Source organism: Anabrus simplex, chromosome 14 (assembly GCF_040414725.1).
Source record: "Anabrus simplex isolate iqAnaSimp1 chromosome 14, ASM4041472v1, whole genome shotgun sequence".
NCBI lineage: Eukaryota > Metazoa > Arthropoda > Insecta > Orthoptera > Tettigoniidae > Anabrus > Anabrus simplex.
In genome coordinates this window covers 60,267,152-60,294,504 of record NC_090278.1, presented here as the reverse complement: position 1 = coordinate 60,294,504, position 27,353 = coordinate 60,267,152, and the positions used below count along the sequence as shown (strand labels likewise).

The window sequence follows — 27,353 nt, the reverse complement described above, 5'->3', positions numbered from 1 at the left end:
TGCAGCGTAAACGTTTGCTGTGCTTTTCTTCTTTACTCCTTGAACAAAGCTCCCAATGTGGATCAGTGCCGGAATGTCGGCCTCCAGATCCCAAGATCGAAGATTGTGGGTTCTAACCCAGTGGATGTAGTCGGACTTTTGTAGGGTAGAGGAAAGTCCATTCAGCACACCGTGCCGTTGTATGTCGACATGTGGAAGATCTGTGGTATCGTATTTGGTGGCTTTTACCTGAAAAAAAATGAATTAAAACTCAGCCACAAATAGAGCAAATAAAATACAGGATTTGTTAACAGAGTGTATTTTTTTGTCTGATAATTGCATTATGTTATGAACCAGTCCAAAAATAATTGTGCAGCCGAAGATTTAAAACAACACATCATAATCTTAAGACACTGTTTTGGCAGCAATTGAGATTCTGCATTACCAGTTGCCTTGCTATACCTCTCGGCTGGCACATTTAGTCTGTCACATAATCACACAGCCTATTTATTGAATTTGATATTTCCTTTATAGTCCATTGATGTAGGTTCTGATTCCGATTGGGAACTTGAAATATTTGTCCTAAATGAGTAAATTTATCATTCCAATATCATCTTCTCCATTTCCCATTTCCAGCTTCCTGGGTCGGGTTGTGAATCAAGGACCTCCCATGGCTGCCTGTCTCTCCACCACACTTCTCCTTTTTTAAGTACATCTTCTGGTTTTCCTCCCCACTTCTCTATGCACTCCTACACTGAATCTGTCCACCTCTTTCGGGGTCTTCCTCGTGGTCTCTTTCCTGTTAATTTATCTGAAAAAGCTTTTTTTTTTTTTTTTTTTTTTCCATTCTCATCATATGCCTATACCACTTTAGCTTTGTTGTTTCTATCCTGTCTTGAAGTTTCAAGATTCCTGTCCTTTTCCTTCTCTCTTTTCTAATTCTATCCTTTCTGGTCTTGCCCTCGATACCTCTTAGGAATTTCATCTCCGCTGCCTGTATTCTACTCTCCTCTCGTTTTGGTGTAGTCCACAATCCAGCTGCATAGGTTAGTATGGGTTCATAATAGGTTTTCTTCGATACATTTTGGTTCCACAAAATACCCCTTCCAGAATTTTACAATTCAGTTTTATCTTTCCCCTTCCTTCCTTCCTTCCTTCCTTCCTTCCTTCCTTCCTTCCTTCCTTCCTTCCTTCCTTCCTTCTCCTTGTCATCACTATTGTTTTACTTATCTCTGTTTTTACCATGGTCCCAAAATTTTTCTATGTCTTGATTCCATACATCTACTTGTTTTTGCACTTCCGTTTCACCCTCACCCCATATCACTATATCATCTGCAAACAACATGACTTTTGTTGCCTGTCTTCCCAATCTCTGCTCAATATTCTTATGAATTTCATCGATAACTATGATATCAGTATAAATAAATATGCAAAATATAAGTATGCAAAATGATTTATAATAATGTACAAAATATTTTTAAGTGTTGTACTTAGTTGGACATTTTCATTATATGTTGTTAATTTTAGTCTATAAAAATTACTGAAGATGACCCATAATGGTGTCGGAGCTGACGCCAATGTATAAGTAATTATGACATCGTATTAAATTATATTGAATAGGTGGAACTTCATTTGGATTTCTTGTTAATGTGAATGTTTGTCAATACGGATCATGAGGTTTATATCGTACGATATTGGAATTTATAGCCAGTTGCAAATACAACTTTTGCTATTTTTGTATTTTATTCCCTCTTAAGTGTAACAGTTTTCAGAAATTACAAGGGCGGTAACAATCTTTTCTGAATAATACAGGTACCTGCATTTTTCAGTGCCAACATTCACTAAAATATGTATGCACAGAGTATTTGCATGTGTACGGTAGATCCATCTTGTGGTCTACAATAGTCATTGGTTCTCTGTTATGTTTTATTTTCCTGTTCTGTCTTATTTTTTCTTTCCATATTTTTCACTAATCTGTTAAGTTTTTATTGAAATGGAGAACGGTCGTAAATCATTGGCATTGTGGAAAACTTATAGTCCAAGTGCACAAGTGTTCATGTTCAACAATACTTTATGTAACTTACGTGACATTTTGCTCTAAGTATTGTACATATGTGTATTTCTCTTCCCTTCTGTTTCTTGTTTGAAGCAGCAGCTCAAGAGCTGCTTGTTGGGCATCCCATACCAAAGATGTGGGTGATTTTTTTTTTTAACCTTTCTCAGTATTGTAATTCCAGAACTAACCATCATTTCACAAGTTAACCATGACTTTACCATGCTGTAAGGGTGAAACAAAGTCTGAACAACTATGTATATTCTATTGCTAATACTTTGCTTTTCAGCAACACAAGATGAGTGTTTTTGTATGAAGTGGAACTGGTTGTCTTAACCGAAAGATATGAGAAATGAGGATGAGTTGCATTCTTCTGGACCTAGGCATTTTGTTGTTATTAGCCTACGGTCCAGGAGTTGATGAGAGTTAGCTGCAAGGAAATGAGCTTAGTCCACTCTGAATATGAATGTTGTTAGTTATAAATTTTAAATATTTGCTGAAGGAGTATCTGTTGTTTTGTTGTTGTTTAGTTTTAGCCTGATAGGCACCTAATTTTGTGAGACAGTTAATACAGTCCAAGTGTCAAAAACATCAATATTTAGTTATGAAGCAGTTAGTTTCAAATTTATGGTCCAGGTGCACCAATTTTGATTTTTCTGGTTTGAAACTGGACTGTCAAGCTTAGGAAAGTCAAAGTAGTAGTTTTGTATTGTTGTTTTTCTTATTAATTAACTTTTATTTTTTATTTTTTTAATGCCATTGCATTTGAAAAGGGTTGATATTTTTCCACACGTTGACTCAAGATATTTTTGAAAGTTCTCAACCATTTTAAAAATGGATGCTACAAATTATGATCAATATATGTGAATGGGCAAAGTTTGAAGCCAATCAGGTTCAAACTGGTTTATGTGATGCATTTTAAACTGTAGAAAATTACTTTTGAGAAAGAGCGAAATTGAAAGGTTGCAGGAGTTTCCCCACGTCATGTTGGATGGTAAAATTATATTATGTGACATTTGTAGTAAAGAGGTGAGTGATATTTGTTTTATATTTCCCCCTAAAGAGTTATTATAAATTTAGCAAAATAAAAAGTGATATTCTGATTGATAAATGTTGATTAAAATATGTAAAATTGAAGCTGCATAAAATATATTTGTATAACATATTTTTTTTACATTTACCGGCCCTGGACTGTGGGAGTAGCTTGCCTACCTCTTACCGGAGGCTGCAGGTTCGATTCCTTGTCAGGTCAGGGATTTTTACTTGGATCTGAGGGCTTGGTTCGAGATCCTCTCAGCCTACATGATTACAATTGAGGAGTTCTCGACGGTGAGATTGTGTCCCAGTCTAGAAAGCAAAGAATAACTGCCGAGAGGATTTGTCGTGCTAACCACACGACACTTCGTAATCTGCAGCGGTCACTTGGTAGGCCCTGGCCCATCGGGGCTGTTGCGCCGTGGGGTTTGATTCAGTTTTTTACATTTGAGAGCCTATTTTAGGCACCTAAAATAATTGTTGGCACCTAGAAATCAGAGGTCTAGTCTTGAATCTTGGCAAGAAGCTGTAAAAAGTGGTTCTGTAATGAGAGTGGTGTTTTTTTTTTTTAAGAACAGTTAATGTCCCTTAATTTCTTTTTTTCAGGTATAATTAGTTGTTCAATGTTTTCTTTTTCAGTTATTTTCTAAATATTATTAAACCATAAATTAGTTTTGACATATTGAAGAACCTACGTTAGTCATAAATTAACTGTGTTGAAACTGAAAACACCGAGCTCGATAGCTGCAGTCTCTTAAGTGCGTCCAGTATTCGGGAGATAGTGGGTTCGAATCCACTGTCGGCAGCCCTGAAGATGGTTTTCCGTGGTTTCCCATTTTCACACCAGGCAAATGCTGGGGCTGTACCTAATTAAGGCCGCGGACGCTTCCTTCCCATTCCTAGTCCTTTCCTGTCCCATTGTCGCCATAAAAACTATCTGTGTCAGTGCCACGTAAAGCAAATAGAAAAAAAAAACCAATAAGAAATGGATCTCCTTTCTTCTGTTAACTGCGAGAGCATTACTTGTGCAGAGGAGATAGAGATAGGTGTTGATATTTTTCTCAGAATCCTTTCATCTTCTCGACAGTGAAGTGTGAATTCAACTAAATACTTTTTCTTGTTTTTATGGGGAAAATTCAGGTTTTTTTTCATTGGGTGCACAGTCTGCTGCGGCCAGTAGGAGTTAATTCACAATTATTTTGTATTGTAGAATGATTAATTTAAAAACACTCTTCTAATCAAGTTTTGGACAGTACAGTATTTAATTTCTTTTGTGTCATATTTCCTAGTACCTATTAAGATTGTCTCTTGGTGGAAAAAAAGGGGCTGTGAAATTTCCCTTTGGGAAAATCAATTTATCATAATAAATGAAACTCAAATAGATAACAGTTAATTTATTTGCATCTAACAAATAGTTTTCGAGAGACTCCTGTATGGAATTGGGACTCAACAAGTTTAGGATTCAGTGTGTTAAAGGAGGAATACTTACTCAGGGCCAGTGAGACTACTAAAAATGAAATAATGGTTCTGTAGAGTATGACGAGATGAAGCCTCTTTGATAAGAGCCTTCCATATGTCTCGGTTATGCCATCCATCTGTACTTCATATTGCCCCCATCATGCCGGGCTCAGCTCGCCAGAGAGCGAGGGTCTCAGAGGTGGACCGTTCGCTATCGGCTGTGCAGAAATTTTTAAAGGCAGGGATAGATGAAGGACTAGCGACAAATGAAAGGAGACTAAAATAGATTTATACATTTATTAAAACTGACACTCTTTCAAATAAAACAATTAAATTCACAAAATCTGGGTTTGATTCTTGGAAATATCTTCTCCTCGTGCTATCATTTATGAGGGATCTTGATCAAATTAAAGTTCAACGACTGTTCGTGTCTGTAATAATAAATATAGGAATCATTAATTTGCTGTAAAATGGATTGAAAATCAAAATAATATCTGATATCATTCTCCTATAATGGTAATCAAATTGTTTAAATTAAAATATTCCATCCGGATTTCGCTTTTTTTTTTTTTTTTCCCTAGGGGCTTTACGTCGCACCGACACAGATAGGTCTTATGGCGACGATGGGATAGGAAAGGCCTAGGAGTTGGAAGGAAGCGGCCGTGGCCTTAATTAAGGTACAGCCCCAGCATTTGCCTGGTGTGAAAATGGTAAACCACGGAAAACCATCTTCAGGGCTGCCGATAGTAGGATTCGAACCTACTATCTCCCGGATGCAAGCTCACAGCCGCGCGCCTCTACGCGCATGGCCAACTCGCCCGGTGATTTCGCTTTTATTTCACAAGAAAATGATAATTTTCTCTTTCTTATTTAAATTATTGAAAATTATTTAATTCAGAAAATTATGGTTAATAAGTCTTCCTTAGACTTTCCCTTCAACAATTACTTCATTTTTATAATTATTAAGTGACTAAACTTCTTGTAATAAATTTTTACTTGAACTCATATCAACCTAAATTTTACTCGATTTTATGCATAAAGTGACTGTACAATAACTAATAATTCAATCTCGTGACATCAGTCCACGGACGTTGCCTTCTCTTATTCACTTTAACTCAGTGAATTAGGCCCTAATCTACCTTAAATTACAATAAAATCTTCTAAAGATTCAAAATTCATCCAATCACGGACACGCGAAATAATATAAATCGGTCAAAAATTTGACGCGCACAGTGGAGAATATCATCACAAAATCATTGATGGTTATGAATTTCATGTTTTTGGTCCGTATTGAACTGAGAATAATATATAAGTAATAATAATAACAACGTAAACGTTTCCACCTTTTCAATACTACAATATATTCACAAAATTACAAATTACACGGTACTAGTTTCGACCCATCTAGGGGTCATCATCAGCCGTATTGGAGCAAAGATCATTTGTGGCGAAATCCTAAAATAACATTTTCTTAGGATTTCGCCACAAATGATCTTTGCTCCAATACGGCTGATGATGACCCCTAGATGGGTCGAAACTAGTACCGTGTAATTTGTAATTTTGTGAATATATTGTAGTATTGAAAAGGTGGAAACGTTTACGTTGTTATTATTATTACTTATATATCACAAAATCATTCAAGAAATATTCATAAAACACAGAATATAATCAAATCACACATCACACATTCACGCATACGTACACGACAATTTTATAATATTATTTACACGAACACTAACCCACTATTATTAAATTTAGGATTTATTGCAAATTAGGGAAATCATTCTCTAGATGACAATATCACGTATATCCCCGGTATCGATTTAGAATGTGATAGAATTGAGGTTATCACTTATACGTAGAAATTAACTATACAACGATGTTCAAGGAAATACTTTAAACAGAAATCATCCAAAATAAGCAAGTAAAATAACTACGACACAGGTCAAAATATTAGAATACGCACTTACGGTACATGGGTTGCGGCATTTATTTTTATTCACCTATAATGTCGTGGCTCTCAGTTAATCTGCACTGAAGCTCGAAGAAATCATGTCCAGTGACACATCTCTTCCAAAATGACTCTAATGGATGCATAAATTATTACTCAAAATATAATGCCCATCTGCAAGTCATACTCAAATTAATAGCGCAGAAAATATACATATAATTCGTCATTACTCCGTCCGGAGGATTGCCATGTTCCAGGCTTACTTTACATAAAGTGAGCACACGATAATTCTTTCCAAGAATAAACTATCATTGAACCCATGACCTTCTTCAATAATTTTAGCCCGTAATTAGGTTTAATTATTTTTACTCATTATTATTATATTTTTGACCGTGCATCATCTCCCTCGCAAAGCTATCGTACGAAGTTATTCGGATGACTCTGAACAAACTCAAACCCACAAACATGTCGCAAAATTGTAGAATGAAATTTTACACTTAGAAAAACACTAGAACACTGTCCTAATTTGTCTTAATTAATTTTCAAATTATTTCAAAATCATTCAAAATTAACGCGGGGTTCATTTATTTTTATCTCTCCTGCCTTCTAAATTCTTAGGACAGGCTCTCTCGATGACATACATTCATCTCTAACTAATAGAACAAATACACATTCATTCCAGAGCACAAACTACCTCCCACCAAAGAAAGAAGAATGAAAAGTCAAACTACTGCAAAACTAATAGAAATCTAAATGAATAAGGTAAGGCTACGTTTTACAAACATTTTACAGAAATAGAAAGAAATGAATTCTTAAAGAATACGCATGTGGCTGGTGATAACTGGATTCTGGCTGATGACCTAGTACGTGGTCACATCACCTTCCATCGAACAAAGTCTTGCCCATGTCCGACGCCTTACATGATTAGTGACTCATGGAGGAGCTGAAGGTACACAGGAAACTGTAGTATTCATCGCGGAACTGGATAGCCATCTTGAAGTGAGCTCGAACCAACGACCTTCCTTCTTCCGAGTTCTCGTAGAAAGCTGAAACTAACAAAAGTCTTAGCAATAGTCCAGGATACACACGCGATGCTTCATAATTTGGATGTGGACACTTATCTTATGACAACCCTAAATAAATCGTAGCTAATTTTTCCAAGTGTCTGAATTGCAGTTTATACAGTCCTCGATGCCTTCTCTAATGTAAAGTCTCCCAATGAAGCAAACGACGTCCAGTCTCTACCATAGCTGCAATTAGAGTGACGCTCAAATCAAGTGTTCAGAAGTAAGAACCCTCTATAAAATTTCCTCTGGAATTACCATTAATTCCCTGTCTTAAGACGTAGGTGTGCCTCTTAATTACATCTAATTGGTGGATCTGTTGCATTCCTGTGAAGGTTGTCATTTTTATTGGCTGCTCTAGTTTCACGTCACTTGACTTTGCATTTATTGATCGATTGAGATCACGCTGCTCGCCGGGTCACGTGGTACGCACACATGTGTTTGAAGGCCACCTAACAGGAATTTCACCCTGCTTCCTCGTTCTCTTGGTAGGTCGGGAAAACCGGTTCGCAAGTGGCTGGCTCGCACTAGCACGGAAATACAAAATCTCACCCTCCTGGCGATTAAATAATGTTCCAACTCGCTGATGAAATAAATCATTCTTCTTTACTAAATTATTACCACTTTTGAAGGGGACAATATTACAGCCAGCACGGTTACTAGGTAACATCGCGTCATACATTTTATATCGCTAATTTTGTGACTCAAATGTTCAGATGACCCCTGGCCATAAGACATATTTGTGTCAATATGAAGGAAGTGTTGCCATGATGTGGATCTGGATATGATCGTTGCCTGCTTGACTGTGAGAAATTAAGACAAAGGGCTTTATTTTTAAAGGGCCAGTTGTGCAGATACCAATGAATACTGTACATAAAAGTGATGCAATTGCTGCTCCTGTTTGGTTAAAATCCTGAGTGCTGGCATTTCAGGAAGGTCAAGTTTCCCAACCAAACTGGAGCACCTTTGACGAAGAAGATAACCAGTTCTTTCATCAAATATACTCCTTGTATTTTTTTTTTTACCTTGTTCAATGTCCATCCAGTTGAAATTACTGCTTCTGTTTGTCTAAATTAGATAACCTAAAATCAAATGAAATCATCTTGAGGAAACTCTTGTTGTTGTATGTGATAATGTGAATATAAGACTTTCTGTCAGTTGAATAAAGAATGTTGTACTGTCATTCAGTTTATTTTAGTTGTCCTCCTCCCATATCCCTTCTTGATTTTAATTTCAGGTTAACTCTACTTTGACACCTCTTTGTTAGACGTAGGGATTGAAAACAAAAGAGTGTGTGTCTTAAGAAGCCCGAGAACTTCGCAGTGTCTTGAAGGGGAGATGCTTCTCGTGAGCATGCTCCTTAAAACCTGATTGATGCCACCAAGGAAGCGTATGAATTGCCTAGATACTGGTCATATTACTTTTAAATTTTATTTGTGTAGGGTAGGTCCATGTGATGTGTTATTTTGTTTTTAGAAATGATTATGTACTTGTACCAAATTTTGGATGTATTTTAATATCTTTGACGTTATACCAGTATGTTATGTTTCTGACTTGATCAAATTAATCACTCGTGTGTGTATCTCAAGAGGAGCAAGGATGCCTACAAGTCACCCTGTAACATTTCCGTCAGCCAGATAGGAGATAGTTTGGTCCTCCATTTACAGTAAACAGCATAGCGTACATGCAAGCGGGAAGAAAGTTGTTTAGCAGGTCTGATTTACCCCAGCTGATAACAGAATCTGTAGTTTTATTTGAGCGTTGTTTTACAAAAAACCAGTAGTAATATTGTGGCTCAGTGATTTTGTACGTTTAAAAAAAAATCTGTTATTGCCGGGCTAAGTAGCTCAGACGGTTGAAGTGCTGGCCTTTGGACCATTTATAGGAAGGGGAGTTAGAGATTGGAATAACTTACCAAGGGAGGCGTTCAATAAATTTCCAATTTCTTTGAAATCATTTAGGAAAAGGCTAGGAAAGCAACAGATAGGGAATCTGTCACCTGGGCCACTGCCCTAAATGCAGATCAATATTGATTGATTGGTAGGTGCGATCCTGGCTCAGTCTGGTGGTATTTGAAGGTGCTCAAATATGTAAGCCTCGTGTCGGTAGATTTACCGGCATGTAAAAAGAACTCCTGCTGGACAAAATTCTGGCAACTTAGCGTCATCGAAAACCGAAAAAGTAGTTAGTGGGACGTAAAGCCAATAACATTATTATTATTTTATACGTTGTGTGTTATGTAGTATATTGCCAATTACATATTACGAATGTTTTCTGTAATACAGATTGATTGATTGATTGGTAGGTTTGATCCTGGCTCAGTCCGGTGGTATTTGAGGTGCTCAAATATGTAAGCCTCGTGTCGGTAGATTTACCGGCATGTAAAAAGAACTCCTGCTGGACAAAATTCTGGCAACTCGGCGTCATCGAAAACTGAAAAAGTAGTTAGTGGGACGTAAAGCCAATAACATTATTATTTTATATGTTGTGTGTTATGTAGTATATTGCCAATTACATATTACGAATGTTTTCTGTAATACAGGGTTATTCAGCTAAGTTGTCCACGTCAAATATCTTCTGATCCATTAAAGACATTCTGTTTTCAAATTCTGAAATTGTATTAACAGGCTCATACAAAAAGTCTCCATCACATGCGTAATTACTGAGAAACCGTTGTAAATTTGTTTTTTAAAAAATTACTATACTTCTTTCACCCAACAAAACCGTTAAGAATTAAGCAGCAAATACAGTGATGTGCTTATTTCACAGGTCCTTTGAGTACTTTTATAGGTATTAAAGGGTTTCATATGTGCAGGTATTAGACAGAAAGCTTGTTGCTTGATTCTTAGTTGTTCCATTGTATAGATACATTTAGGAAAACAAAGTAACAGTAATTACGTACGCGATGGAGATTATTTGAACAGTGTTTCATGAGCTCCTTATACAATTAAAGAATTTTGAAACAGAATGTCTATACTTTCAACAGATCAGAAGATATTTGCAGTGGATAACTCGGCTGAATAACCCTGTGTATTGGTTCCTAAGAACTTTTGGGTTGTGTATTTTTCTAAAGTGTTGCAGATTGGGATTATATTTACATCATATGTATTTGATGTTATAGGAACAACTGTGTATAAAGATGGGAAAAGGCGAACATCTTGGTGGAATGATGAAGTGAGAGCAGCTTGTAAACGTAAAAAGAAGACTTATCAGAAATGGCTGCAAACAAGGGCTGAGGCAGACAGGGAGTTGTATGTAGATGAAAGAAACAGAGCGAAACAAGTAGTTGTTGAATCCAAAAAGAAGTCATGGGAAGATTTTGGTAACAACCTGGAAAGGCTGGGTCAAGCAGCAGGGAAACCTTTCTGGACAGTAATAAAGAATCTTAGGAAGGGAGGGAAAAAGGAAATGAACAGTGTTTTGAGTAATTCAGGTGAACTCATAATAGATCCCAGGGAATCACTGGAGAAGTGGAGGGAATATTTTGAACATCTTCTCAATGTAAAAGGAAATCATCCTGGGCTTATTGTGAACAGCCAAGCTCATGGGGAGGAGGAAAATGATGTTGGTGAAATTATGCTTGAGGAAGTGGAAAGGATGGTAAATAAACTCCATTGTCAAGGCAGCAGGAATAGATGAAATTAGACCTGAAATGGTGAAGTATAGTGGGAAGCCAGGGATGAAATGGCTTCATAGAGTAGTAAAATTAGCGTGGAGTGTTAGTAAGGTACCTTCAGATTGGGCGAAAGCTGTAATTGCCCCTATCTATAAGCAAGGGAACAAGAAGGATTGCAACAACTATCGAGGTATCTCACTGATTAGTATACCAGGCAAAGTATTCACTGGCATCTTGGAAGGGAGGGTGCGATCAGTCGTTGAAAGGAAGTTGGATGAAAACCAGTGTGGTTTCAGACCACAGAGAGGCTGTCAGGATCAGATTTTCAGTATGCGCCAGGTAATTGAAAAATGCTACGAGAGGAATAGGCAGTTGTGTTTATGTTTCGTAGATCTAGAGAAAGCATATGACAGGGTACCGAGGGAAAAGATGTTCGCCATACTGGGGGACTATGGAATTAAAGGCAGATTATTAAAAGCAATCAAAGACATTTATGTTGACAATTGGGCTTCAGTGAGAATTGATGGTAGAATGCGTTCTTGGTTCAGGGTACTTACAGGGGTTAGACAAGGCTGTAATCTTTCACCTTTGCTGTTTGTGGTTTACATGGATCATCTGCTGAAAGGTATAAAATGGCAGGGAGGGATTCAATTAGGTGGAAATGTAGTAAGCAGTCTGGCCTATGCTGACGACTTGGTCTTAATGGCAGATTGTGCCGAAAGCCTACAGTCTAATATCGCGGAACTTGAAAATAGGTGCAATGAGTATGGTATGAAAATTAGCCTCTCGAAGATTAAATTGATGTCAGTAGGTAAGAAATTCAACAGAACTGAATGTCAGATTGGTGATGCAAAGCTAGAACAGGTCGATAATTTCAAGTATTTAGGTTGTGTGTTCTCCCAGGATGGTAATATAGTAAGTGAGATTAAATCAAGGTGTCGTCAAGCTAATGCAGTGAGCTCGCAGCTGCGATCAACAGTATCCTGTAAGAAGGAAGTCAGCTCCCAGACGAAACTATCTTTACATCGGTCTGTTTTCAGACCAACTTTGCTTTACGGGAGCGAAAGCTGGGTGGACTCAGGATATCTTATTCATAAGTTAGAAGTAACCGACATGAAAGTAGCAAGAATGATTGCTGGTACAAACAGGTGGGAACAATGGCAGGATGGTACTCGGAATGAGGAGATAAAGGCTAATTTAGGAATGAACTCGATGGATGAAGCTGTATGCATAAACCGGCTTCGGTGGTGGGGTCGTGTGAGGCGAATGGAGGAGGATAGGTTACCTAGGAGAATAATGGACTCTGCTATGGAGGGTAAGAGAAGTAGAGGTAGACCTAGACGATGATGGCTAGACTCGGTTTCTAACGATTTAAAGATAAGAGGTGTAGAACTAAATGAGGCCACAACACTAGTTGCAAATCGAGGATTGTGGCGACGTTTAGTAAATTCACAGAGGCTTGCAGACTGAACGCTGAAAGGCATAAGAGTCTATAATGGTAATGTATGTATGTATGTATGTTAGGCTCTTTTTAATGTGAAATAGTATTTTCCTATCTAAATAACACATTTGACAAATTTTTTTGTGAACATACTTCAGCTGTGAGCATGCATTCGGAAGATAGCGAGTAAAGATAGTTTTCTGTGGTTTCCATTTTTGCAGTAGGCAAATGCTGGGGCTGTACCTTAATTAAGGCCACAGCTGCTGCCTTCCCACTCCTGGCTCTTTCCTATACCATTGTCGCCATAAGACCTATATGTGTTGATGCAACGTGAAAGCAATTTGTAAAAAAATCTTTGATAATCTTGCCAAGGTCATAATCAGCTTATTCAGGTTATCACCAGTTTTTATTCAGTTTATTCATAATATTCACATATAATAATAGTTTCTTCTGAAAATATTCCTTTGGAAATTCTCCCTCCTATGAATAATATCTGCAGCCCATAGCCAAAGAAGTGTAACACAAATTTTCACTTTTTTTATTAGTGATTCTGTTACATCTAACTGTGGTCTGTTAGATGCAGTGAGTAGTAAATCCAAAGAACATAAATACCAAAGTTTCCTAAAGTAAAAATGTAGTAACTGCACTTCTTCATAGAGCCAAATGGTAATAGATGTCACTTGTGGTCTTAAGATCTGAGTACAGAAAGCCTTTAACTTCAAATTGGTGTGAGTTTTTCTTCCTTTGGCTCTCAGTATGGAAGTGTGTGGTGCAATTAAGTCAGTTGTTAGATAGCCTTGTGCCCCGAACACAGTATTGTTCAAACAGTGAATTACTGCTCTGCACAAAAGCAATTCATTTTAAAAACTCAGTCAATATCTGAAATAGTACAAGCTACAGAGGTGTAACATGCAATATTTCAATCATCTTGCCAAGATCTATCAAGTTGTATTTTTATGCACGGGTTAGCTTCTATCCATTATGTACAGTACTTAATGAGATAAGAGTGCTGGGAGTTGATTTGTTTGTTCAGACAGCAGTGCCTGTTGAAGCATCTGTGCATCAGTTTTAAGCATTTTGCATGTTATGGTAATCTACACAAACAATAATAATTATAATGGTGGTGGTGGTGCTGGGTGGCCTCCAGAGATGCCTTGGTGTGGGCCTTTTGAGTTGACACCCACAGGTGAACTGCACATCTGTATGGATGGGGACTTACCTAGGATGAAATTAATGTTGAAGACTCCAAAAACTCAAGAGTCACTGAGCCAAAGGAAATAAACAATGAAGATTTAAATCAGTAGGAGTCTTGTCTTTTTTTAACATTCTGATCAACAGCTTGTTGTGGTTTTCTATATTTGTGCAGTCGCCCCTTTTGAATAGCAGGATTACTTCTGCAGTCTTCAAGGCATTTGTTCAGACAGCAGAGCTTCTTCAAGCATCTCTCCATCAGTTTTCAGCATGTCGCTTGTTATGTTGTCCACTGTTGGTGAAGCTGCTCTGAATTTTGACCCTTTCATTGCAAGCATTTCCTGTGAACACATAATCTGGATTGTTTCTTGTGGTTCTTCACAATTGTTGAGGCTATAGGCTGGCTATAAAGTCCTTGGTATTATTATGATTAATAATCGTATGGTACACATACATTTTATAGAAAAGAAAACAAACGAAGTTGATCATAAGATCAAAATGTAGTCTATTGATGCAGAAGTCACACAGATAAAATTAATGTCTCCTCCGTATGGTCTTACGGGACAATCTTAATGATGTGGTTCACTGTTTGTCTGTCAGCCCCACTGTCTTAATTCAGAGAAGATAACCTGTTCCATTTAAACAGAGAGTCCGCACAAACTCCAGAATTGGTCCTGATCCAGTTTAGTTTTGACCATATCCCGTGAGGTACGTCGAAACCCTGAAACTTTAGAGATGACTGATAGCATGTCTTGAAATTTGTGAGGAGCAAAAGTCTTCCATTCTTGGGACCACTGTTGCACCATATAAAAATTCTCACCGATTAGTTTCGCAGCTGTGTGACAAGAAAGTCCTTGGTAGAAATCTTCAATAAGTTCTGATCTTTCTCCACCATTACCTGTGAAATATCCAATGTGTGACCCGTTGAGCAGAAAGGGACCCAAAGTCGGTAATGAAAATTTTACAGCAGAGCTGAACAAAAGTGTCTGGAGTATAAAAATTGCATTTCTGTTTTGATTTCTTGTGCTACCTATGGGTTATTTAGGTCTTGCTGATGTAAAGAAGGGTGAAAACAATGGCAAACTACCTCACTCCTTATCTTGCCTAGTATGCCTCATTTTGGTGCTCCCATTGGTTTTTGCTGTTTCTATATAACCGCATAACCATTGGTGGTGCTATTTGAGGATCCAACCAGCCTCTGGGCTGATGACCTAACAGGCAGATGTAAAGAAGAATGCATCGTAGACTGGTATTTACTGCTGCAGTCTGTTGGTCCACACTATTCTTTAGCCTGGATATATTGCCTTGGCAATTCTCTAAGTGATCTCTGTAGTGGTTATAGTGGACTTTAGGTAGATGAATTGTCATAAGACACACACCAAGGTAGTTTAAATAAACATACAAATATATGAAAACAAGGATATCGCAAGTATGAGTTGGTGGTTGTGGTAAACAGCAATAAAAGAAGTATCTTTAATTGTTTATTGACAACATATATAAATTATTTCAAAATATAAAGAAATTCATATATTTTTATTATGTACAGATTTGTGGTGTCTATGTACATTAAAATAAGTAACTGCACATACTTCTACTGTCACTTCTGAAATAATGCGTTCATTTCACTTCACTGAAGTCCTTCAGGTACAGTTTAATAGTCCTTAACGATTGTCTTTGGAAGCAATTCACATCCATGTGACCACACACTTCCAAGATCCACAAATATTCCATGAAACAGTGATAAGGATTTAACAAAATGTCTAGTTACAGCCAAAAGTTCAGCAAGACAAGTTGCAAGGAAACCTTGCTGTAGGAAGGAGGCAGCTCGAATGCATAAATTGTCCTCTATTTCCTAACTGCTGCATAGTTACATTGCACAGCCTTGCTGTCATGAATTGCCTGCAGAAGTGGACAAATGATTGAATTTTAGGAAGCTATACTTCAAGCTTTACTTTTATTCAGATCTGTGCATATTGTTAGAATAATTTACCAATTTTATGATTTTAGACAAAAATATACACAAATGTATGAGGAAATGTGTATTTTATATAATTACTGTATGTTCAAGATTCATGTTCATCCCTTTGTGGAATTTTGGGGAAGATTATTTCCTTGTCTGTAAAGATTTGTAACTTACTGAATCGTCTTAACATTTTGCCGATTGTTGAAGATGATTTCCATTTCTTTCAGAAGCCCAAAAGATTTTCTCCCGAGATGAAATACTAGAAAACTAACTGTATGTACGTTAGTGTTACTGCTTTTTTATAAAAAGTTATATTTCAGTGAATTTGTTCAAGTGACCATTGAGATGCTTTTCTGTGAAAGTGAAGTCACGATTAAGAAAACAGATCTCTCTTCTTCTAAAAAGACATTGACTGAACGAAGGTGGGAATCATAAAGGCAAGACCAAAGAAAAGGGGAATTACAACCAGAATCGGCTGCATAGAAAATATTGCACATATGGCTTCATGATGATTAAATAGAGAAAATGTACAGAGATCTTATGACAAGCATGTTAAAAGAGGATTTGAATGTAAGGAACTTACAATGAATCTGTTTTAAAACGGTACGACTATTAAATAAGGTTACCTGTTCCCCTAGAAAAAATCCGAACACTACCAGTGTGTCTCAAGTTTTGTCATAGATGAAGTAAGGGAGAGAGGATAAATTATTTTTTTGTACACACATTACAATGGTTGTCAGACTCAGCTGAATGGTCAGCGTACTGGCCTTCGGTTCAGAGGGTCCCAGGTTCAATTCCCAGCCGGGACGGGGATTTTAACCTTAATTGGTTAATTCCAATGGCTCGGGGGCTGGGGGTGTGTGGCGTATTCAACATTAGAAATTATCTTCATCTTCACAGACATGCAGGTCGCCTAATAGGCTGTCTACTAGAAAAACCTGCACCAGGCCTCTCCGGAGGCCATACGCCATTATTATTATTATTATTATTATTATTATTATTATTATTATTATTACAATGGTTGTCTGAAAAGAAGTGTGGATACGCAGTAAAGGATACGAGGGGCGAGTACGGCTGTTCCACATGCATGTACCTCAAGGCCTGACAAACATTTGTTCAGTCTGCAGTGACTTGGAAATCGAAGTGCCGTTGTGAAGTTTGAAAGTGATAAGTACTTTACTTACACATTTACTATAAGTACTGTATAATGAACCACTAGCTGACAGTCATCTGCACTGGAGCCTTATCTGCTTAGAATGTCTGATATTCAACTGGAAGGGACTCGTGGACAAGCTTGAAATCCAGGAGAGAAAAATATTGAGGAAGATATTAGCACCAGTCAAGAAAAGGAACAGATACAAAAGGCGACGCAACCAAGAGCTGTACAAATTGAAAAATATTGCAGACATGGCCAGGAAAAGACACTAGCATTTTATGGACATGTCTTAAAGATGTATCATGCCAGCTTGACCAATTAGTTTCTTAATGGAAGTAAACAAAGATCTGCAGGAACTGGGAGGAACAGAAAGAAACTTAAAAGACTGGCCATCTCTCAGGAAGATACTAAAACTAAAGAGGTTCCTGGACAAAACACCAAGAAGGAAGACGGGTACACTCTGAACAAAGGAGAGGAAGGAAGAACACAGCCAGAGGATGTGCAATTACTGGCGCAACAGTTGAATATCGTGGTCCTTAGTCAGCCTATGCAAAATAATGAATCATTTAATAATGAACATGCGTCTGTTTCAGATGTTTATCACGACTAATTTTTGTAGATTAGAGTGTAGTATCTATTACTCATTCCACGACTTCTTGTCAGACGCAGATAGTAACAATTGTTAATAACAAAATAAAAAGTCTTATTAACAAATGCATTCACACAAAATGCACGATCTTAAAAATTGCCCTCATAATTCAAAACTAACAGAAAAGTCTAGGAATTTTTTCAGGCATTTGTTGGCTGCAATAATTCTTATTATCAATTGTTTTCTGAAGTCAGTAAACCTCATCCTTTTATGGCAAAACCTCAACTGATCTAAAGAGGAATAAAGAGAAGTTGTAACTTAATGCACTACAAGGGGAAATTATAGGCATGATTATATTTGTTTCCCCACTCGAAAGGCTAGTGCACGAGCCATCTGGTGACAATTGAGAGTAACACAATAGACCAAATGTAACGTATCCTGAAGTTCAGGCAGTCACCATTAGAGAAGCCTTCCTCGTAAAGAGAAGAGATTTTCTTCTGAATCCATGGAGCAAAGTTCTGTGCAAAACTTAAAAGAATTTCACCTTGTTTCCTTGAAACTGCAAAAGCTATATTGTTAAGTCTATAATTATCGGTTATGAAAGCATCGATATAAATGGGAAATTAGTTAATGCTTCATCTTTAAGTTTTACAGTTATACAGACACCTACTATGGGATGAGAAGGTCCCACAAAGAACAAAAATGACCCTGTACAAGTCATGTTTCATTCCCATCCTTACATATTCTCTGGAAACCTGCACACTAACATCAAAGGAATGTAGTAGGATTCAAGCCTGTGAAATGAAATTTCTTAGAACTGCCCTCCAAAAGACCTGACTTGATCATGTGAAAAATGATGAGATCCGATCTAACCTAGATCTAAATGAATCGATGGAGGAAAGACTTAGGTCATCTAGACTTAAATGGTTTGGGCATGTTAAACGAATGAATAGTACAAGGTTACCATGTGCTTATTTGGAAAAGAGAATAACAGGTAGAAGACCAGCTGGAAGACCAAGAAGAAGATGGATGGACCAACTGAGGGAAGACGTGGAGAGAAGAGGATGGAATTGGGAATATGTCTTGGACAACAAAATGTTTTTGAATAGGCAACTTTGGAAGACGCTCGTTTTCAAACACCCTACCTGGCTCGCTGGAAGGGCAAACCGATGATGATGATGATGATGATGATGACGACGACGACTATGCAGTTACTCATTTTTGATAATGATTATGTTTCGGGGCATGACATCAAACTTGGGCGGTACAACCAGGTGGCTGAGATTACCCCCAAGACTCAAAAACACGTCTGAACCTCAAAGGCAAAGTCTGTAACATATGCCTCCTACCTATTGCAACCTATGTGCTTGAAACTGCTACCATCATAGAGAAAGTGTTGGGAAGCGTTGGTCGACCAGAGACAAGATGTCACAATGACGTCCAATGCCATGGAATAGATAGGAAGAAGTCTATGCTCAGCATAGATATTTACAGGCTCAAGAATAAATGTCCTATTAGCGGACTTTGTTGTTAAAATTTAAAATAGATTATTCTGGACAGTATAGAGTCTGAAATTAAGATTTATTCTGACAGACACATTGATACTCCGAATGGTCCAGAAAAAATCTGGATGGGTAGCATCCCTACTAGTAAATCTTTATCCTAATAATTTACACATGTCTGTATTATCATCACATACTAGTATAGAATAAAACTTGTTGGTGCATATTTGTACTTGACAACATACCATCATGTCCTGCCCAAGCATTGCACATGTTTTAATGGTCTTGATGTTTTCATGTTATTTTTTAAATATCCCTTTCTCATAATTTTCCTTTAATCAGTTTTATTATTTATTTTGCATGTACTAATTTATGGCTAGGAATGTTTAATTGGTTGATTTTACATAATAACCAATTTCTGTTTACAAAACAATGTTCTTTTCTTTGTGCTTTCATATCCAGAATGAAGATCGCAAACGGCTCATCGTCATGGCCAATGGACTCTTATTCAAGTACCCACTCTCTGGCAAATCTTGCATTGTTTAACTGCATATTCAAATGAAATAGCCACTTGCTTTCTGACCGCATTCCCTTATGGAATAAGTCATCTGAGTATTCAATACAATAAGTGTCCAACTAATCTGAACTCTGGTAATTTGATAATTTGGTTGATCCCAACAAAAATTTAGATATATCCAACTAGTAATTAATTTAGAAAGTGCATTTAAAAACAATTATTTGAATTTTAAAAATTTATATATGAAGACAATAGCAGTAAAATAATAGTACACTTTGTAATACGATACTATTTTGAGGTAGAAATCCAAGGAATAAATGCTATAAAATGTAGAAAAATTAATTGAGTTTCAAGTGTTTAGTTACACATAAAATAAAAGATAATGTACCACAAATATCGGCCACTAGCTTTTTTCCTTTTTGGTGAAATGGTGTGAACTTGCTGGATATGAGAATGTTATTCCTGCAACTTGTAAACCCAGCCTTAGCCGGCGCCTGTTCTCATACACACTTACTACAAATGTATTTGCATGGCAGTAGTTGTATTTTCAGCTCAATTAGCCGGCGCCTGTTCTCATACACACTTACTACAAATGTATTTACATGGCAGTAGTTGTATTTTCAGCTCAATACTGCATTTAAGGAGCAATTTTGGATAGTCAGAATATTGCCAATCCAAGTAGGCCTCAGTTCTAATTAGTCTGGATTAGCAGAACACCACTGTAGTGTGTCTACGAGAAACAAGTTTAACTGTGTGACACAATGTAATTTTATTGTTCCTTGATAATTTTCTCCAGAACTCAGTTCCTTCAATTGCTAAATTAAGTTTTGCTATGATCTTCATTTCCGGTTTCCATTTCTCTCCTGTGTTGGGTTATAATCGAGAACCTCCATCGTTGCCTGTCTCTCCACTGCTGCCATTATTTTTCTGTCTTGTCTACACTCTGCTCCACCATATCCATCCACCTCTTTCAAATTCTAGTGGTCTCTCTCATGTTGTTTGCTCTGTGAGTACTCTCTTTTGAACTAGGTCTTCTCCAATTCGAATCATGTGTCTATACCGTTTCAGCATGTTTGTTTTTATCCTGTCATGTAATTTTGAAATTCCAATTACTGTATACTTCTAATTTCTTCATTCCCTGATTCTGTCTTTTTTTGCCTTCCCTGCAATATCCCTACGAAAATTCAACTTGGGTGCACTAATTTTACTCTCACTCTTCTGCTTATGTATGTGCTACATATGTCAATCTTCTTTCTTCTTTTCCTACCTCTTTTTCCCACACCTGTGGGGTCGCGAGTGCGAACTGTGTTGAACATGGAGCTTTGGCCCTGTTTTACAGCCGGATGCCCTTCCTGACGCCAACCATATATGGAGGGATGTAATCACTACTGCATGTTTCTGTGGTGGTTGGTAGTGTGGTATGTTGTCTGAATATGAGGAGGAGAGTGTTGGGATGGACACATATACCCAGTCCCTGAGCCAGAAGAATTAATCAGAAGCGATTAAAATCCCTGACCTGGCCGGGAATCGAACCCGGGACCCTCTGAACCGAAGGCCAGTACGCTGACCATTCTGTGCTGCATATGTCAATATCCTTACAAAATACTTTGAATTTTGCTACCTGTTGTTAATTTCATTTTACTAACAACTTCCGTCAATTTATCAATTAGCTGAATGAATTTTTATTTAAATTATTTAGAAAAAATATTTAATTTAATAGATATTAGTATTTTCTATTCTGTTGTTTGAGTCATCAGTCCATAGACTGGTTAGATGCAGCCTTCCATGCCACCCTATCCTGTGCTAACCTTTTCATTTCTATACAACTGCTGCATCCTACATCTGCTTGTCATACTCGTATCTTGGTCTACCCCTACCACTCTTAACCACCTACACTTCCCTCAAAAACCAACTGAAAAAGTTCTGAGTGTCTTAAGATGTGTCCTACTATTCTACCTCTTCTTCTCAGTCATTTCCTAATACTGTACTGATTACCTGCATCACCTGACTTTGTATGACTGCACTCCATTTCCACCTTCCACTGAATGTGACAATAGAATATTCTAGTTTGCCATTGACCGAGCTAGATAGCTGCAGTCGCTTAAGTACGGCCAGTATCCAGTATTCGGGAGATAGTAGGTTCGAACCCCACTGTCGGCAGCCCTGAAAATGGTTTTCCGTGGTTTCCCATTTTCACACCAGGCAAATGCTGGGGCTGTACCTTAATTAAGGCCACGGCCGCTTCCTTCCCACTCCTAGCCCTTTCCTGTCCCATCGTCGCCGTAAGATCTATCTGTGTCGGTGCGACGTAAAACAACTAACAGTTTGCCATTGCTTAACAGACCATGATAAAATGAACAAGTGTATTTGTGTACAAACATCTTTTAGAGAACAATTTTGAAAGGATAAACGGAAAATACTTGGAACGTATTTCTACACAGCTAAATAAAAGGAAATTTACTTTTGCAAAGTATTTATTTCTGATTCAATAGATGTGTGTGTTTATGATTCTTCCTGAAATGCTACACAGACATGGCCTACTGTCTACCTAACCTTTTGTGGGAAAATCAGACAAGAAAAAGATAAATACTTTGGATAATTCAAAATTATTTCATTTTAAGTACTGCAAATCCTTTTGCTAACAGATTTGTTCAAAAATCTTAATTTCTTATTACAATCAACTTAGTTCTAGAATTGGAAAAAAATTGGCAGTAGGCTGTCACTATTGTAATGGCCGCAAGGTTTTGAAGCTTAAGTAGACTTATTTATTAAATTGTTTTCACTGTTTCAATTTCTCATAGCAACGCCTATTACGCTCTTTTCATCATTTCTTTTATTCCTTCACTTTCCTCGTTTCAACGCGTACTTTTGTAAGTTTTTGCTGAATCCTAATCAAATTTTTCTTTTTCATTATTAAATTCGTGATTCTATGCAACTGACCACAATGTATTCATAACTACAGCTAACGTCCAACTGAGCACGCGAGTCAGCACGGTGCCATCTTATAAGAGAATATGCGTGTCACGACACATATTTAGTACAAATTTTGCCTTACTTTGAAGCACTATTTCATGAAAACAATTTTTATTTTTATTTTTCATCGGGTAGCCTCCTCTTCTGTCTGTCAATTGAGATATTAAACATAACCGTAAGTTAAATACTCTTGGTGATATACAAGTACTACCCAAACACTAAAAGAGTCTTCAAATTGTTCTTTCCATGTACTTGTTGAGGAACATTAAGTCTGTGCACAGGGCATCGGTCCCACTTGGCTCAGACCAACACTTCGTTTCTGGGCTACTCGGCTAAGCTCAGCTCGGATTTGGAGTGCTACACACCAAGTGAGGAAGAGGGAGACTGGCGGAGCGAGCAAGACAGGCGTGGGGAAAGAGAGACAGCGCTATTGCTCCAAATCGAGGAGTGGGGTCTGCAATCTGGTCAACCAAGCAAAGTCACCTTTTGCACCGTGTACAGTGCAATGCATTGGTGCATGCACCCTGAGAGGCCCTGGAAAAGATCTAATTCACCTGGCAGCAGTGGAGAGACAGGCAACGATAGAGAAAGGAGTACCGTAACGTCTGGTGGTTGAAAGAAGGCTACAGCCTCAGGACTAGATGTTCTGAAACCAAAGGACTTGGGAGTGCCTAATTGAAAGGTGCAGATACAGTTGGAAAAGAAGTAGAAGAAAAATAAATTGACTGCTTATAAGCAATCTTTTCCAGGTTGCCTTTGGCTCCATTCAGTTCCTCCACATCCAAGGAATAAAGTACGAGATTCATCTCATCTCATTACATGACTATGCCTGCGGTACTGATTCTTGCTGATAGGGATGACCTTAAACGTACCTCACAGGTGCTCATTTCGTAGCCTATCTAGCAGACCACCACAGCATTCGCACCTCCATTATGTCAGAAGCGGACTTCTTTTTCTTGGTCCAACATTCAGAGCGATCATCCTTCAGTTTGACCAGCATCTGCCTGTCGCACATGAATCCACTTACTGCACACCGTTTCATCCAACAGACGTTAATGTGATGATTAATGTCAGCATGTGACTTGGCATCAGCAGCGACGACAGATTCCTAGATACTTGAATTTCTCAGTCATTGTTAGTGGTTTTCCATCAAAGCTTGCCACTTATTATTTATAAAAATGCAGTTCTGTTATTTTGAATTACCCAGGATTTAGAACAGGAAGGGAATTGTAACCGTTTTCATAAAATCAACCAAAGTGCAGTATTTTCTTTTCTTTATTCTGTGAAATGTAACATTTCTAGGCATCCATAAATAAGCTTTCACAGAATTGGGACATTTTACTGAGGGATGACTAGAAGTTTCACTCAAAATGTTTATTCCAAGCACTGCAAAGAAAATATTACTATCTACTCTTGACAAAAGGAAAAAAAAGAAAAAGAAACAACCCTCATTTAAGCAGACTCCTTTTAATGAAGTTAATGAACAGAGCTGGTTCAAGTAAATGCTGCACACATGTATTTTGAAACTGCAGTTGAGCATAATGTTTATATTGCAATTTGCAATCTCGCCAAGAGGGTTGAACTCTACCATGACAACAGTCAAATGATACTCTACACAGTAAACGTACGTGAAGGAAGTTTAGTTCAGAAAACAAAAGAAATTAGTCGCCAGCGACCAGGAATTTCTTATATCAAAATACTCTGGCAACACCTCTTGAAAGTTTGTTGGTAGAGTTCACTTTCACTCTGTATAATGGCTGAAACATTTTTGGAATGAGAATTTATCTTTACCCTGGATTAGTTCATTTTCTTCAAAAAACCTCGCCAATTCTGGATCTCTCGGGAGCATATCACTGATAATGATCAGAGCAGACTTTAAAACGTGTCCAAGTAGCCTACAAATTATTGAAATATTTGTGCACCACAAAATTCTAACACACACTCTTTCTCTCCAACTTAATTTGACACTTGTTTATTCCTTTCCTATAGGACCTACTTATGTAAAATTCTAATGAGGTGTAGTACATGCAAACATATTTCCACAAACTACTATTTGACAAAATATTCTTGGAAAAACTGAACTTTCTATTTAAAGTACTTAACAGCAGACAAGTGTAGTTGTGGACTAGCAGCCATGTTAAGGTGGTGTTGTCACTCTCTGACCAAGCACATGTATTCAAATCAATGATTTTGTAAACATTCACAATTAATAGGAGCCTACTTCGAAAGAAAGATTCATGGAAGAAGACCGCGAAGCAGAACTGGAAATAGTTGGGTGACCTGGACAGGTGGTGCTCAAAACAGTAGCAAGATAGCAGTTAATGGAGAAGGCTTGCATTCTCATACCCAGCCTGTTGGAGTCGAGAAATCAGAATATTATGAATAACAAATGCTGGGGCAAAATTTAGAGCTGTCTCAGATAGATAACCTTATTGAATTGCCCAAAATATTACATAAATAATTAGGTTAACCACAATTTTGCATGCTTGAAATAACAAAGTCAAAGTAAACAAAGGAATTGAGCAAATTTCTAAAAGGCGAAAGGAAAAAAAACAATGGAGTGTTGCATGGAAAATGTTAACTACATTTCAAAAAATTAAGAAACTCTAAGTCATCCGCTCAGCAGAATCACTAAAACTACTTTGACAAAGTCATGATAGAAGAATATGAAAATAGACTTCACATAGTAAAAAAAATAACTAAATAATTTTCTAACAAACATAATTCATATTATTCTCTCTCTTACTAACTAGATATTTTTAAGACAATCATAAACATCTGGTATATTGTAACAGGTGATAAGAACAATTAACAACTTGGGCAATTCAGTGAATGTCCACTGGAAGTCAAATTTCTCTTGTGAGATATTAAAAGGAGACAACTGACACATGATTTACTTATATAAATGGAAATTTCAAGTACCCAGGCTGTGTAATTTACATAAACAAATCTATTTATTTCTATAGTTTCATCCTAAGGTTCACAACTGGCAAGACATGGATGGTAACCACAAGGCCTTGAACTGATTACCTTTGCTCTCTTTCTTTTCTGTGAAAATAACCAGTGACTGTCGTGGAGAAGCTCTCAAAACAGAATATGATTTTCCTTATTGAAAATGAAAATCCACAGCCTTGTTTCAGTCATTCAACCGAGTTAGGAATGAAATGAATGAAGACCCCATCTAGCAGAGAGGATAGGAACCGTGCCGGCTACCGAAGCCTGTCGCCCTCCTCTGGCGCAATGATAATGACTGACAGATGAAATTAAATGATATTGAAGAGTGTTGCTGGAAAGAAAGATGACGGGGAGAACAGGAGTACCTGGAAAAAAACCTGTTCCATCTCTGCTTTGTCCAGAACAAATCTCGCATTGAGTGACCGGGATTTAAACCATTGAACCCAGCAGTGAAAGGCCGGTACACAGCCTCCTGAGCCACAGAGGCATGATTTTCCTTATTAATACTAGCAATTAATGAGTTCTGGAACTATTAGAACAGGATTATGGCTTTTCATAAAAACTACAAATAGCACTGAGGCAAGCTGCCAATCTATAACTGTGAAAATATTCATCACTAGATGAATTTTATTCTTCTCCTTCCTAAAACGTTTCTGCTTATGCAGGCCGTTCATGAAATTTATTATGCTATCAAACTGACTTGTCTAATAACATTTACTTTCATAAGTGTGTATGTTAAGTAGTCAGGTAGAAAACTCTATGTACAAATTTGTCCACTGCCCAAAAATATCATAAAAACATTCCCCTTTATCTAGAAAGGCTGTTGGTACCATTACCAGATAACAGAGTCACAACTGTTGTGAAATATCTGTGTTTAACCTGTAATTATTAAATATAAAATTACAAAAACAGACCACAAACAATTTAATTTGGTTCTTAAGAAGACTGAAATATTACTGTTTGTAACTATATTAAATTCATTTCCTACAGAATACAAAAATCACAAAATCATGTTTGCAGTTTTTGGAAATACAATCGGTAATTTGAAAATAGAGAGTTTTTAGTGCTCATAACCCATGAGCCAGAAATTAACATACCAGTTGGTCCAATAAGTTGTTTTGAATCAATTAACATTGAACTTCCAATAGTTTTCGTTTGTTATGCAGTAGATTGCAAGTTTACTGTTGCCTGATGAACATACTCAGAAGATTTCTGACTTCTTTTAAAAGCAACTATTCAATTGAGAATAATTATACATTTGCCTCTCCAAGAATTATTTGTAAGGAAACACGTGAATGGCCAAGTTTCTTCATCCATGAACAAGCAACGAATGCTATGTTGACATAATGTTCACTTAGGTGACTACTTATTGCCTGTGAAAGGCAGTCTTACATGTTTCATGAACATGAAACCATGAATCATCAACTGTAAACTCTGGGAGAAACAAAGAGAAATAGCAAGGAATGTCTGCAACTTTCATTACGACATTACCTGGGCACAAATAAATCCCTACTACACTCCAGATTTAAAGTTCGGGAAAGCTTGTTCATAGAGAGGAGCATTTTTCAAATTATGACTACTGCAGGAGGTGTTATAAAAACTAGTGTGTCATGACAAGCATCTTAATAAATAATGAAAATTTCTTTCCAATGAACATAAAATTCCTCAATGTTGACATCTACATTACATAATATCTATAGCGTTAATTTCCCTCCAAAATAAGCAACCTGAACTTCCTTTCTGGAAACGCATTAGAACTAAACACCATCACTTTGACTTGAACAATAATAATGGCATGTGACCTTCGGAGAAGCCTGCTGCAGGTCTTTCAAGTGTGACACCCTATGGGCAGACCTGAGCCTCTGTGAGGAAGGAGTACTACCAAAGAAGAATTCCAGTGAATAAGATGG

General features: G+C 37.3%; 1 protein-coding gene and 1 long non-coding RNA gene across 2 annotated transcripts in view; both read left to right on the top strand.

Moving 5' to 3' along the window:
• LOC136885425 (stromal cell-derived factor 2) overlaps positions 1–22,775 on the top strand; it is a 52,087-nt gene extending 29,312 nt beyond the window's left edge. Inside the window, exon 6 of the mRNA XM_067157952.2 lies at positions 19,461–22,775. The gene's annotated coding sequence lies outside the window, so the exon portion shown is untranslated. The remainder of the gene's footprint in view (positions 1–19,460) is intronic.
• On the top strand, positions 5,360–8,723 carry LOC137503028 (uncharacterized). Its single transcript, XR_011019000.1, has 2 exons — positions 5,360–5,837; positions 6,052–8,723. It is a non-coding gene; the product is annotated as an uncharacterized lncRNA (long non-coding RNA).
• Positions 22,776–27,353: the final 4,578 nt, after the last annotated feature.